This window comes from Neolamprologus multifasciatus, chromosome 3 (genome assembly GCF_963576455.1).
Source record: "Neolamprologus multifasciatus chromosome 3, fNeoMul1.2, whole genome shotgun sequence".
In the NCBI taxonomy this organism is placed as follows: Eukaryota; Metazoa; Chordata; class Actinopteri; order Cichliformes; family Cichlidae; genus Neolamprologus; species Neolamprologus multifasciatus.
In genome coordinates this window covers 8,599,225-8,615,870 of record NC_140441.1, presented here as the reverse complement: position 1 = coordinate 8,615,870, position 16,646 = coordinate 8,599,225, and positions in this window count along the sequence as shown.

Below are 16,646 nucleotides of genomic sequence, written 5' to 3'. Positions count from 1 at the left end.
ATGAAATGTAATTATTAATACAATACACATCATAAAAAACAAAAGCTGTTTAGTTTAGTACTTTTCTCTGTATGCTCTGTGATTTTAAAGGCCTTAAATTCTGGAATTGATACTGTAAATGATTTTCAAAAACGTCTTAAAGTAGTTAAATCACTGCTGATAGTCTGGTTGTTTATACTTTCACATTTTTGTGTCTGTAGGGCTGTTTGATGACGATTTGGACTCCTCTGGGAGATGAGGACACACCCACATCTGTTCCATACTGGAGCCGTTGATGGTGTCACGGCTCTGAGTCAGCTTTGGGCCATCAGACGCATCTACAGGCACTATCACTGGAAATTTCTCCTCCATCTCCACATTAGTATGCTTGTCAAAAACACGCACCACAATCTATAGAGGGAAGGAAGAAACATTTGACAAGGTGTAATGCTTACATATATAGAAAGGAGAGGCAGGAACGTAACAAGACTTCATATGTGAACTGTGCCAGTTCCAGGTGTGGCCCGGTCATGGGGAATGAGACAGGACACAGGAAATACTCTTTTGTGGGCTTTTTTTTATTCTCCGACTGTACTCGGGGGAGCACAGTTTTAATTCTATAGTTTTGAGTGGAAATGGCAACATTTAACTATTCCACTGGCTCAGCCTAAAACAGTCTTTCAGGGTCTGAGACAACAGTAACTATCATATGTACACATTAATTCACGTTAATTCAGACAGTATAAACAACAGTAGTGACCTGTCAAGAAACAAATGCAAAAAAAGAGAAAACAAAACAAATAAACACATTGTTTGCATCCCACAATTTCACGTTTCAACTGTCAATAAAGTACACTGTAAACTGTCTTTTAGTTTATTAATGGAATGACCCCAGAGAGAATGGTTTGTGAAAATTGAAGAAAAAGTAACAAATCATCCACATAAAAACAGATTTTATGTTCTACACTCTTGCATCGTATGCCCTTAATAATTATAGCCTGTCTAATTGCTGCTGCTAGTGGTTTGATAAAAATTGCAAACAGTGAAGGGGAGAGTGGGCATCCCTGCCTGGTTCCCCTCTGGAGACAAAAACTGGAGGATGTTTGGTCATTCAGCCTGACAGATGCTTTTGGGGAATTATATAAGATTTTTAACCAGTTTATGAAACAGTTTCCAAAACCAGATTTGTGTAGAGTTACAAATAAAAACTTTCCAGTGAACTCTATCCAATGCTTTTCCTGCATCTAGAGACGCTATTGCAGTTTCAGTGCTTTTATTGCATGAACAGTCTATTAAATTAAATAATCTATGTGCATTTTTTAATGAATGGCTCCCTTTTAAGAAACCAGTTTGTCAAGATGTATTGTGAGATGGGTTATCTTCTCTAATCTTTTTAGAGAGCTTTGCAGATTGTTTTAAGATCAACATTAAAGTGGTAGGAAAGTCTTTGCTTTGGTTTTAGCAGGAGAATAATGATGGCTGAATTCATATTTAATGGTAGTCTGCCATATTCGTTGATTTCCTGCAACATTCTGTGTAATAATGGTGCCAGAATTTTCCAGAATTCTGCTGGAAATCTCGACCTGAAACCTTATTATTGGGCATACTTTTCAGGGCTTCCTGGAGTTCACCTGATGTCAGCGATGAACCTAGTGTAATTTCTTGACTGTCACATACCAGCCATACCACTGCACACATCAGACATACAGATGCTGCTCCTGCTTTTCGGGAGTTGTTGTGGTGGAAGGTGGTTCTCCTCTAATTGGCCCACAGTACCTCCAAAACGGTTTCTTGTCATCTCCCTGTCATTTACCCAGTAGTTAGAATTTCTACTGCGGGGTCCTGAATGGTCAAAAGATCCATTCTCATTCATTCAAATAACTTTGATATAGTGGACATAATTAAAATGTCTGCTGCCCTATTCTTGCTCAAAAAAGAACACATTACAGGCCATTGTAAGGCATTTGTCTCATCTTTCATCAGACACTCAGCCTTGCAGACCCACCACAAGTGCTTAGATTTTGTGCTTGATATTCAAGATTTCACCCCAGTTTTGTATTATACGCACATCAATCCCAGTCTATTTGTCACGGCCTGTGGAGACAGAACACAGGTGAGGAGACAGGAGTGAATTTAAACTGAAAGTGAAAGTTTATTATGGCTGATGACATAGAGGTTAAACAAGGCAGGAGCACAGTGACTAAACTAAACTATAACTAAACCGGGAAACTGATACTGCGATACCCTATGAAGACTCAGAAAGTCACCAGGAAACTGTGACTGCTGCCATGATTGTGAGTTGCTCCCTGCTTGTCAATAAAAAGAATGCAGGTGTGAGGCCTCACTCATCAGAGCTGGAAGCTGCATCTGCATCAGGTCTGAAGTCTGAAGAATCATTAAGGACTTCAGACTGTAGTTCGCTACTGCCTCACCTTCACTACTTCTGTATGTATGTAAACTAGAGCATTAGGCAGCAATTCACTTTAAATAATGCATTAATTCTGACCTCTCTAGATTGTTTTGAAGTGTTTAATGACGTTAGCCTGAAAAAAGACATCACACTCACTCTGATCATGATCCCAGCACTCTTCCTGCACAAACAGACAGATAAATGAAAGAGTTGGTTTGTGTGGACATGTCACTTTAAATCTTCTCTGTAGCTCTTACACTTTAGTGTACTGCAGCAGAAAAAAAATGTAATTTAATTTTTGAGTTTATTAGCAGGTGTATCTACTTGACTGCATGCTTCGTTTAAGAAAAAGAGGACATTATGTAAATGTTTGTCCTAAATTCCTTCCGTGTGGTTTGATGCTCATTAAAAAATGATGGATGATCATCTCACAGTCTTATTTTCCTGCTTCATTACTCTTCATGTTTCAAATGCCGGGTCTTTACCTTACAATATAAAGCACCTCTGGGCAACACTTGTTGCAATTTATCACCTTATGATTAAAATTGAACTAAATGGTTAGAAACTTTGCTCTTTAGATGTTTTTAGTGTTTACAAATGTGTGGAGGTATTTTTTTAATAAAAAATTGGAGGATGAGAATTATCTGGTGTAATGTCCCAGTTTGACCTCATGGTGACAGTGTTGTCTCACTGTTACCGATGATACACTAAGGCGAAAAGATGACTGTGAGAGCACTGTTACAGTGTTGGAGCGTGTTTTATGGCCAAAGTTATCAAAGCAATTACTCAAAGATTTTCAAATCAACACATTTATTAATTAAATGTCATTTATTATAACACAACACTGGTGTTAACAGAACTGGTATTAGAATCTGGTATATCTGATGATACAGAGTTGTGTTATTTAGGAAGGGAAGCCCAGTAACAGACTTAGGATTAAAGGTGTTACATCTCATTCACTGAGAAGAAGAATGAAGTGTCTGGTACAACGTACAGGAACATGTCTAAACCCACTTACTTTAAGTGCTTTAAGAACATACAGCAGATTTTTTAACTAATTAAATTTGTTTTTCACAAATAGGAAGTTAATTTGTGTTTAGCTGATTATTTCTTTGTTGTAACAAAGCTTCTTGGCAGTAAATCTTATAGCGTGGACAACCATATAACTTAGAAAATGTAGAATTTAGACGCTATGATTCTTAAAAGTTGGGTATGTTTTGTCAACATATAGCACAGTTTGAAGGTTTAAAATATTGTATGACTTTTAACCTATGACCTCCTTCAAGGTCAAGAGATTGTTCTCAACTATCTGCTATGTTAAAACTTGTTCTCACTGCCAGTGCTTGTATTGACAACATGCATAAAGGGAATGATATATGCGGATCCTAAATACTTTGGACCAACGTCGCATTAAGGTCAAACTTTTATAAAGTCTATTGTATCTTTAAAACTATGTTTAACAATTAATTGCCTTTGTTTGTATTGGAAATGTTTTAGTAAGAAGCACTGGTATATGGGCAGTCTAAACATCACCTTATAGTCTGCATTCAAATTTGACAGTTTTGTTTGACATAACCAGTTTCAATGAAACTGGTTTGGATTATTTGGGGACATGGGTGAACTTACATTACTGCTACTGAGTCACAATGTAATAAGGAAAACAGGGCTAACACAGAGAGCAGAGTGTAAATACAGGACATGATAGAAGAAACTTTGGATCCGTGTTTGAAATTCAAAAATGATTCAAATTACTACGAGTCCCTTCTGCTCCATGATTTTAGTCTGGGTACATAATGGTATTATTTTCAGTATGTATAAGTGTGGAGAACCTGGTGCAAAAATATCACTTTATTAAAAACCAAAGGTGGCTGTGAATGGAAAAGAATCTGCAGTAAAAACATCAGTTCTTCTTACTGATGTGACTGACCTTTAGTTTCTGATTAACATGTATTATGTTTTGGACTGTTTTACTATGTAATAACTACATAACCCTCAGCAGAAAAAGTCCACTTTATAAACCTTCTCAGCAGAGGAAACACTGTTGTTTATCTGTGTGGAGTGGCTCAAGAGTTGGCAGTTTGCCTTGTAATCGGAAGGTTGCCGGTTCGAGCCCCGTCTCGGGGGTTGTGTCCTTGGGCAAGACACTTCACCCGTTGCCTACTGATGGTTTGTTTTATGCACATAATCATTTCGTTTATTAGGTTCATCTTCTGAACATTTTCTACCACTGATTTAATTTATACTTCTGTGCAAGGTAAATATAGTTTTATTTTTAATATTAGATCTTAACATGTTATGCTAAAATTTATTTTCCTCAGTTTACTATCAGACTATTGTCACAGTAAAAATCCAGGTTTTTTTTGGTTTGTTATTTTTGTTTCGTTTTTTAATGTTTGGTGCCCAAATTCGTCACCCATAACCCACAAAGTTTCACTTAGATTAACGTAATATCTTCAGCTGCTATTGCGGCACATCTTTCTCATTGGGTCTTTTTGGACTTAACCAGCATAAATAATTGCTCAATTTCATAACTTATTTAGCACTCAGTTTTTCCTCAAATATCCCGAAAACAGAGGGAAACTGTCGTAATCACAGTAATAATACGTAGATAATAATAATAGACTGCACGATAACTGAACTATCCTCTGTGTCCTGCAAGGGCGTAGCTTTGGTTTTGGCATTGGTGGGGACGGATGATTCAACCATCGAACCCTGCCCTGTTTCTTATTTTTTTCCTTTTTGTCTTTGCTTCTTGATAAAAAAGAGAAATATACTTTCCTACATATGCTATTCTACATGCTTTTAAACCATTTAAAATTACAATTCATAGTTTTATATGTGAATTATATAATGTTAAGTTACTATTAAACAAATGACTGACTAAGTATTTTAGGCTTTAGTTAACTTCAGCCATATTCCATATAAATCAGGTATCATACAAACATAAAAACAGCTTCAAATACAGTCATGACAATAAAAGAATATGACTTTAAGGACTTAACAACATTACTTCAGTTACACCAACATCTCTGACACATTAGCACTAAGGGAACATTGAATGACCTGGTGGTTTTTGTCCATAAAACTACTCATCTAAGTTTACCACAAAGTAAAAGATCTCTCAGCAAAATGATGCAACATTTTAGGCACTATTGCCCCGATTAAATCAGTGAGCTGAGATTTTTTATTCCAAACATGAACTACTGTTACAGCAACAGACATGGACTACTGGTGTCCCACACAACAACTCAATGTCCACTATGTGAAGGAGCCAAACACATGCCTGCTCCTCTCGTTAACTGAGATAAACTGCTGGCATATTGGTTTTACATCTATACTGTCCAGTCTCTCCTGGTGGACACACAGCAGCATTGGTTAATCTCATTTGAGTCATTGTTATCTTTAGCCATCTTTTTAGTCTTCTGAGAGCACTGAAGCTTCTTTCAGCCCCAGTACCTGCGTTTTATCCTCAGATTAAAATTATTATTCTGTGCTTGATGTGCCTCACCTTTGGCCCTGGCTCTTCCCCTCTGAATGCACTAGGACATATTGCCACCTGATAAAATAACACATTGATTTGTGCCATATAAAAAGTGAGACATGTCAATTCAGATTCTTTGTCAAATATACACTAATGAATCAATTTACATCAGCAGCCTAACAATTGTCATGATAATAAATACTATTTAATCTACAGCACCAAATCATCAGTCAGTCACCTGTGACCTCGCCTCCTCACCTCTGAGCTACAACATGGCAGAGCTGCCTCTGTCACCTGATGAATAACAATGAGACATTCCAAATACATGCAGTCACACATGTGCTTCAAATACAGTCATGAACCATCAAGTCATCATCCAACATCACCTGTGATCTTGTGTCACCATTACTCTCTGAGCTTTGTGCTGGTTGGAATATTTGCAAAATCGTGACTACCTCCAGTGGCGGTCCTAGCCTGTTTGGCGCCCTGGGCGAACACTCCCTCTGCCCTAATTTCACCAGAGAAACACACACATACATGAAGAGAGAGAGAGAGTATGCATACTATGCAAACGGCTACCAAAAACCCATCATAATTCGCCATACAACGAGAACAGGACAAATCAAGAACTGACAATGACTAATTAATATTGTGCTGAACACATGCTCTTTTTTACTCTTGAATATTCTCATCAATTTTCTTGATATTTATTTATAATCACCTCTGTTAATCCTTCATATTTATAATTGAGTGATCTGTATATGTTAGTGCTATTTATTAAATGTATAAAATCTGTAACATAATGTATTGTTTGGAGTTTAGTCTGTTACTGTTACTATTTTTACCATTTCTTCTTGGAGCAACTGTAACACACATAATTTCCTTAGGGATTAATAAAGTATTCTGATTCTGATTGTTTCAGGATGACCTGCCATTATCCAATGACACATCTGCTTACCTGCATCTTTTGCTCGTTTCTCCTCCACTTCTTTTCTCTTTTTTCTACACTCCACTGTACACTGTAAAATGTAATATTGAGTTTAATTAAAAAGATTAAATAGGCTGAACTCAATTTTTATCAATTTGTTATTAGAACTCGATTTAAATAAGTTACCAGTACTTTTTATGCAAAAATGCTGATAAACTTTATTTGACTTGTCTTAACTTAGAAAAACTAAATAAGCTGGAAGTTTTGCTTCTCAGTGCGGAAGGATGAAAGATGTGTTTTGAAAATGCCACGTGACTACCGTCCTCCTCCCTCTTGGATCAGTCCTCATGTTCATGGTGCATTTGTTATGCAATATGTTGAGCAAACCTGGAGAAGCATCAGCTCAAGATATTATTGTCATTGCTGTGGATCTTTACCTGATACACTGACTTGGTGAGTAAATGTTTACTCTTATTCAAACTGATTTTGTGGCTTCTCTTAGTTTAGCACCAGGTTTATAATCTTGCTAGCTAGTTAGTGTTAGCCTAGCGTTTCTGCTGCCGCTGGGCTCTTGTTACTTAAAAATTAACACCACAACCTTAAAAACCTTACATAACACTATGTCTGTGAAATTTTCAGTTGATTGTTTGAAATAAAAAAAAGTGAGATAAGAGCCCAGACAAAATTCTTCGGGAGGTGTAGCCGTTAGAGGTAGGGTGGGGTGTGGGGGGTATTTTCAATCCATAGCCATAACCAACTAACTATATATATCACGTTTAACCTGAGTAGCAAAAGACCGCAGGGGGGTTTGAAAACAATAAGCCAGGAGTTAGCTGTGCTCGCGGACTCTATCAAGCCTTGACCTCCCGGTCAGCTATCGCGCTGGTGGATAACAGAGCTCTCTGAAAACATGGAAGCACTTTTGCAAATATGTGATATTTTGATAAATTAAGTAGATATTTGAGCATTACACAGCTACATTCTCGCCTGAAAATATCTTAAAAGGTATAGAAATTAAAAGTTGCACTTTAACCTTTGTGACCTCTCTGCTCTGTCTTGTTTCCTTTTTCAGACCACAACATCGTCACAGCTAAGCCTGGACAGGACATGACTCTGCCATGCAGAGCTCCAAACAACAGCATCAAATTTTTACTGTGGAGCAAACCAGACCTGGGAGATGAATATGCTTTTTTTTATGAAAAAGGGGTCAATGTTACCACCAACCAGCATCCATCTTTTAAGAACCGGGTGGATCTGCAGGACAGACAGATGAAGGATGGAGGCGTGTCTTTGATTCTGAAGGATGTGACGATTAAAGACACTGGAACATACGAGTGTGATGTCCTCCAGAATGGTTTGAAGTTCCTCTGCAACATCTCCCTCAGTGTTGTTGATCCTCCAGGTGAGTGAGTAGAGTTGAGTGTGTGTGTGATCAGAGGTGAAGCTGCTTCCTGGTTGTTGATGTTTGTTTGTAAAGATGTTGTTGATGAGACTTTGTAGAAAGCAGCTGGTCTGAGTGATGTGATCAGAGTGCAGTAGATAATGTCTGACAGCAGTTTGAAGAGGAAATGGATTCTGTTCTGTTCTTCACTCATCACCTACCTGACAGCTGACACCTCACACCTGTTTCTCACCTGCAGGTCAGCCAGGAGGAGACACAGAGATGATGGATTATATGAACTGACAATTGGACTGGGCTTTGCTTTGTCACTTTGTTTTTTTCATTGCTGTTGTTGGGATTTGCACATACTTGTAGATCGTCCCGGGGCCCAGATGAGCATCAGACTCCACAGCAGAGCTACGAGTTGGATCATCTGAGGACATGCTGAAAACGTCAAACATCCATGATGTGGTGATATTTCTCTGATGATCATCATGTTCAGACTCAGACCAACAGTGTGTGTCTGCAGTTTAATCATCTGCAGGCTGAGATTTGTTGACACAAAGTCAAACTGTGTTACAAACATACATGAATTTATGAGCTCTAATCTCAGAGTCAGTGAGTGTTTTTGTGTTGGAGCTTCAGGTTCAGCTGTTTGTAAGAACTTACTTGTTCTGTGAGAGATTAACAACCCAGATCAGAGATCAGCTGTTACACACACTGAATGAAGTGACAACACAAACGCTGTGTGATCTGAGTGTAGATGAAGGTCTGTGGATTATAGACGATCAATAATCTTCCTGATTTCATGTTTCTGTGAACTTTGTGTGTGTTGAATGCACCAGACTGGAAGAAAAACAAAGTGTGTATAGCAACCCTGTCTTTAACTGATGCTGCTTATTTTTGAAGTCAGGTTTCCATCATCTTTTCACTAAATACATAATTGTTTTGAAACTACAGATTAATGGACCTACACAGATATATCTGTCTGATCTTGCACTCTGAAACATTTTACTAAACATTTGTTAGACAACAAATGTAAATATGTGGCACTACTGTTAATTGCCCCCTGGGGATAAATAAAGTCTTTCTGATTCTGATTCTGATTGGACGGGAGGACGCTAGAGGGCGGAAGGCTGGGGGGAAGGAGGATGGAGCTGTTGGACTCAAAGTTGGTCTGTCAGTTTCTGCTGTGCTTCTTGTTGCTGGTGTTGTTGGTTTTGTCATCTACAAAAAGCTAAAACAACAACAGAGTCAGCATTCATGCCATTTTCCAGTTGAAATGCAGCCTTTTTTAAATCTTCCACGTTGAAAGGCTGCTCCAAAGGAACTTATTGTTTCGGAGGAAAACACGAACATGGTGTACAGGTGATTATAATAGCTTACTTACAACTGGGCTCCTCAGGCACTCTTCTTGGCTCCAGTGGTTATTATTATATTCACATGCTTCATACATGCTATGCCTGTAACACTCTGCCTATATCCTTAATAATAATTTTGAATAATAATTTTAAAAAATATTTCTTCACATCATTATGTGGGCCGCAAGTAGAGGTGACATGGGCCGCGAGATTGAGACACAGGCATTAGAGGCTCTTAATGTGTGTTTTGTTTGGGTTTCCACCGGCGTGGAATTACCAAAAATAGAGAGGGCATAGCCTAACATATGAAACAGGAAAAGACCACAGTGTGATCCATTTATTTCAACAAAGTAACTGTATTCTAAAAACCACCTTTTTAAACGGTAACTGTAAATGTAATGTAATGGTAACTGTAACGGAATACAGTTACTCATATTTTGTATTTTAAATACGTAACGCCAGTACATGTATTCTGTTACTCCCCAACACTGTTCTTAACTAATATACATCCTACAAAATGTGAGTAAATTAAGATACATTTACAGATCCAGAATCAGTCCAAATAATCATGTAAAGATTGAAGTGTATTTGTGACAATGTTGAACTGCTCCTTTATCAGTGTCGAACAGTATGTGTATGAGAGCCATGAACACCATGTGTTCATACTGAAAGAGACTGTGCTGGTCTGATCCTCCTCCTCCTTTCAGGGTGGAGCCTGCTGGAGTCCGATGGTTGAAACCAGGTCTGAGGAAGTGTAAGTCTGTTTTTAATGTGATTCATGAAAACGAAGCAGCACACATATAAGTATCTTCAAACTGTCACATCACTCATTCACATATCTGATGCCAGGAGTCATCCTTAAAGTGTCAATCAATGAACAGATGATGGATCAATAACTGCAGCTGGATTGTGTTTGTTCTCTCCATCAGATTCCTGTCAACTCACAATCAACATGAACACAGTACACACAAACCTCAAACTGTCTGACAACAACAGGAAGGTGACACGTGTGGAGGAGGTTCAATCATATCCTGATCATCCAGACAGATTTGATGTTTATGAACAGCTGCTGTGTAGAGATGGTCTGACTGGTCGCTGTTACTGGGAGGTTGAGTGGACAGGAGACGTTGAGATATCGGTGAGTTCCAGAAAAATCAGAAGGAAAGGAGACAGTACTGACTGTTTGTTTGGATGGAATGATCAGTCCTGGAGTCTCATCTGCTCTGATGATCGTTCTCGTTCTGTCAGGCAAAAGGAGACAGAAAGATCCATCTCCTCCTCCTCCAGTAGGCAACCACGATCACCCCCTAACATTTAAATATGAATGTTATTGTATTTCACTGGTAATCTAAGTCTAAAAAAACCAAACAAACTAATATGTAGCTGTGTCATTCATAATACATGTACGAAAAATGACCACATGTTAACATTTTTCCAAACGAAAATGTAATTTTCATAAACATCGCAATAACTTGAAATAAACAAGCACTAAAAAGACAAGAGCCTTTTCCCTTTTAGCTCAAAGCCTTACATACTTGAAGGATAAATGACAAACCAGGAGAGCAAACACAAAAGCTCAGAGTATTTAAAAAAAAAATTTTTAAAAGGCTCGTGGTACTCAGTTACTCTACGTTATCGTGCTTTACTTACACTTTTCAGTTGTAGTTGCTGTCAATAAATAATATTGATTTGAATAATTAATGATTTTAGTACAAGATACTGATGAGTATAGATACATATTTCTCAAATATTTAGATTCAATTTTAAACAAAAATATAACGTACATGCAAAGAAGGTATTCTGTGAACCACATACTGAATTTTTTGTCTGAGATAAATGTAAATAAATACCTTCATTTAACACAAACGTTAACATTTTAGACATTTATTTCAACTTGTTAAACTCAAATAATTACTAAAAGGATATTCCTGCAACACGGACTACACTGCCCATGAGGCTACATTCTTTAGAGCTACACCTGTAACACTCTGCCTATTGCCTTCATATTAAATCATTTTTTAAATAATAATTTTAAAAAATAGTTCTTCACGTCATTATGCTAACCGCAAGTAGAGGTAACATGGGCCGTGAGATTGACACACAGGCATTAGAGTCTCTTAATGTGTGTTTTGTTTGGGTTTCCACTGGCGTGGAACTACCAAAAATAGTGAGGGCATAGCCTAACATATGAAACAGGAAAGGATCACTGTGTAATCCATTTATTTCACCATGCATGCACAGGAGTACGGTGTACATTTTAGGACATCGTCAGGTCTCAAGAAAAAAGTTGTCAGGTATCAGACAAAAAATTGTCAGGAAAAAAAGTTGTCAGGTATCAGAACACAAGGTACCAGACAGAGAGAAAATCTTCCTGCAGGTGGCGGTGTTGTCATGTCCCACCCGAATTGATTTCCAAATACGTCATCAACGTGTGACAGTGGGAGAGCGTAAGGTCATTGACCTCACCGGAGTTTTACCACGGTTCAGGCTCCTAACGACACAAGGTAAGTTTAACTTTTGTTCATATTTTTGCCACAGTTGTGTTATATTAAGTTGCGATTATGTTGTGAAAGTTACATATCAGAGAAGGAAATCTAGTTTTGTACGAAACCAAATCAGTACTATTTTTGTCTGGCTAATTCATTCTAGCTAGCAACAGTGGTGAAACATGATTTTTTGTTTTTTATTCAGAGATGTTTCTGTTTTATTAGAAGACTGTCTCTCCCCAACATCGTCAGACTCATGGCAGTTGCCTGCACTGAGTCCTGCTTTTTGTTGGCAGCTGAATACATTCATGGCGCAACCCTGCAGCAAGTGCTTCACACAGACAGCTGCTACTCTAATAGTCTGTGTTATTGAAGGATTCAGCACTTCTTATGGGTTTTTTTTATACATTTTTAGACAGCGATGAGATCAGCTACACTCTCCACAGAAGCCCAGAGTTACTGTTAATATCAAAAATATAATGCTGTCCTTTGAGATTTTAACATTTAAGTATAATGGATCTAAAACTGTTTAAATCTTTACAGCCTGGTAACATGGAAACTTTAAAAGCAGCAGAAGAAGGTTTCAGTAGTGTAGTCTAATTTGTTATTTTTATTTAATAATAACCCATATTATGTATAACAGCTACATTTACCCTGGAGAGAAACTAGGGAGGGAGACCATCAGGACCAAGTAGGGTTTCCTGGGTCCAGAGGTTTGGAGAAACTTCTTCCCTTTCTTTCATCACAGCTGTCCTGTGCCATAAGTTCTGTTGACCCGCTGAAAGAGGCATCATTTAAGAAACACCAGGAAGACTGAAGCTCATCACATTGATCAAGCAGGACTCATGATCTTCACCAGCAGCTCCCTCACAGGGAAATCTCCTCTGTAGCTCCTCTGTAGGCCCGCCCCAGGAGATGGATAAACCCAGCATTTCATGGAACACTGTGATGGAGACCTTTGGTTTGTGTAATGTTATAAATACTCAGATACTCCCCAGAGGCTCCGGACTTTTACATAAAGATATTATGTTCAGGCCTGTAGAAAGTTATATATTTAAAAATATATGATCCTCTCTGGTTACTCTGGTATGAATAACTCTGAATCACTTTATGGTAAATAACACACTATCTGCAAAAAACTGTGAAAACTGTGACCTTTGACCTTCATCAGGTTTTATTTAATTGTGTTAAAGAAACTCAAACGTGCTCTTCATGCAGCTGAGTACATCAAGTGTTTAAAACAGAAGCTGTGCAGGTCTGAGATACAAACTGAGGTCCTGTTAATGCTGATATATAGTGACACAGTTACATGAGTGATTAATCCTTTTGTTTTTTTTGTCTTTAACTTTATCAATAAAACAGCTGCAGCTTTCACTACAGCACATGTAGTACTTTAACCTTTGTACTGTTTTCATCAGTTCATTTTGCAGTTAACATGTGAACATGTTGGATGATCTGTCTGCTGTCACTGGGTGGTGCTGAGGTCTGAATCTGACGGCAGCTCCTGTAATCACTAAGACAACAGAACCATCAAACTCAGATATAAATTTTATCCCTCAAAATTGAAATAAAGCTGATTCTTCTGTCCTCACACACTCAGGATCTGAAGTTCTTCTCTTACATTTTTTTCAGTATTACAGTACACTACAGTACTTTAATCCATAGTTCCTGATTAATGAGGAGTTACTGAAGTACAAGCTTTAAAAAAAATGGTTACTGTCTTTACAGATGTGGCAAGAGACTGAAAACATGCTGTTGTTTGCACATATTTAATATTCAGCTCTGCACAGGAGCTGCAGCAGGGTGCAGCCTGTTGCTTTTACAGTATAATACTTGTAATGAAAGTACAGTAACAGTAATTAGTGACTGAGTAGCCCGGAGCATTTCTCTTGATTTCTTTAGTTGGTGTAAATTCATTCACCTGCACAGATTAGCTAAACGAACCCTGCCAGCCGAGTCCTCATCTTAGCTAGCTCAGGTCTCAGGACCGAGCTAAGGATGGTAGTTACGGATTAGCTGACAAACACGTTTACAGGCTGTAGAGATTTAAACAGATTTAGTTCCATTACACTTACAGTCTTAAATGTTAAAATCTCAAAGGACAGCATTATATTTTTGATATTAACCCTTTAAGACCTACCATAGAACCAAGTCCGCCAGAGCTTATATTATATTTTTACATGCTGTAGTGCCATTTTTGGGAGCATTTCAAGTTACTATACATCAATACAACCATTACAGCCTAGATTTTAATAATATGTAGGAATTAAGTGCATAGTGATTACATAAATTGCAAAAAAGTGCAATAAACTACAAAAAAATTGAAAATCGTTTTTGTTTTTTTAACATATATTTCTAGTTAGAGAAATTTAAGAGGCTTATCCCTCAAAACTGTAAATACAAAAAAGTTGCACAAAATAGTTTCCCACCACAGGAAATTTATTTTGAGTGCCTTCATAGTTTTATTTTTGAAATACACCAATTTTTATACACTGCAGGAAAAACGAAAATAAATATTATAGTGCAAATTTGCAAAAAAGCAGCATATGCATCAAAATAAACTATTTCCAGCAGTGCAATATGAGTCCTAAGCATCCCAGAAACGACACAGAAAGTCATAAAGTCAAACATAACTTTTAAAAACACCAGTATAGGCTCATTGAGGCCCGGACCGTAAAAAACTACATTTCCGAGAAAATGACGTCACTTCCGGTTTCGGGCAGGTCATGGCGGACATGCGATCGTTCGCGCTGCCGTCTAATCCAATGTAGGAAGTGTTACAAACAGCTGATCAGATCGGCAAAGCGTGTTTCTGGAATATTATGTTTGTGTTGCTGCAAGCGCTTTTTATGCAGTTTTTGCAAAGCTATATGTGGAAGGAAACTGAGACTTAGGACAAGCTGATGGCATAAGATGTAAGTACAACTCCTCTGGTTTCATATGCAAAAAAAATATTGCGCTAGCTCACGTGGTTGCAGAGCTACCGGGATTTAAAAATAGTTACGCAAAACAGAGCGTGCCCGCTCCTACCGGTTTTAAAGGGTTAACAGTAACTCTGGGCTTCTGTGGAGAGTGTAGCTGATCTCATCGCTGTCTAAAAATGTATAAAAAAAACCCCATAAGAAGTGCTGAATCCTTCAATAACACAGACTATTAGAGTAGCAGCTGTCTGTGTGAAGCACTTGCTGCAGGGTTGCGTCATGAATGTATTCAGCTGCCAACAAAAAGCAGGACTCAGTGCAGGCAACTGCCATGAGTCTGACGATGTTGGGGAGAGACAGTCTCCTAATAAAACAGAAACATCTCCGAATAAAAAACAAAAAATCACGTTTCACCACTGTCGTTAGCTAGAATGAATTAGCCAGACATTAGCCTGAACCGCGGTAAAACTCCGGTGAGGTCAATGACCTTACGCTCTCCCACTGTCACACGTTGATGACGTATTTGGAAATCAATTCGGGTGGGACATGACAACACCGCCACCTGCAGGAAGATTTTCTCTCTGTCTGGTACCTTGTGTTCTGATACCTGACAACTTTTTTTCCTGACAATTTTTTGTCTGATACCTGACAACTTTTTTCTTGAGAACTGAGACCTGACAATTTTTTGTCTGATACCTGACAACTTTTTTTCCTGACAATTTTTTGTCTGATACCTGACAACTTTTTTCTTGAGAACTGAGACCTGACAATTTTTTGTCTGATACCTGACAACTTTTTTCTTGAGAACTGAGACCTGACATTTTTTTGTCTGATACCTGACAACTTTTTTCTTGAGAACTGAGACCTGACAATTTTTTTTTGTCTGATACCTGACAACTTTTTTCTTGAGAACTGAGACCTGACAATTTTTTTTGTCTGATACCTGACAACTTTTTTCTTGTGACCTGACGATGTTCTAAAATGTACACCGTACAGGAGACTAGTTGTCCTCTGCAGACTTGGAGAAGCAACACACATGCAGTTTTATAATAACTGTGACATTAACTAAAATGAGTTTTAAAAAAGAACAATGTCTGGGTCAAATTTGAACTTTTTATATTGTGTACAGATGACGTCGAGACAGAATTAATTATTTTGGGCTGCTCTGGGAACAGTAGAGGCCATTTAGACGTCTCAGTTGTGTTCTCACCAGGAGGGCCAGTATTCAACCAGAACTTCTGCCAATACATCTTAGATGAAATGTTGAACGTAGTCATTGTGTGGCTTTTAGGTCTTTAGCTTAGCATGCTCTTTCCTCATCTATTTTAGTGTAGACTTTCTTAACTTGCTCAACCGACTCATACACCATAGGTCAAAAGTTTGGAATCATCTTATCGTTCAATGATTTTTCTTTATCTTCATGACTATTTAGATTCTACTTCAAGGTATCAAAACTATCAATAAACAAATATTGAATCATATAGTAGACAAAAAAGTGTGAAATAACTCAAAACATATTTCATATTTTAGGTTCTTCAAAATAGCCACGATGAGCTTCATGATATGATCACCTGAAATGGTTTTCCAACAATCTCGAAGGAGTTCCCAGAGATGCTGAGCACTTGGCCCTTTGCTGTCACTTTGGGTTCCATTTCATCCCAAACATCTCAACTGTGTTTAATTCAGGTGACTGTATAGG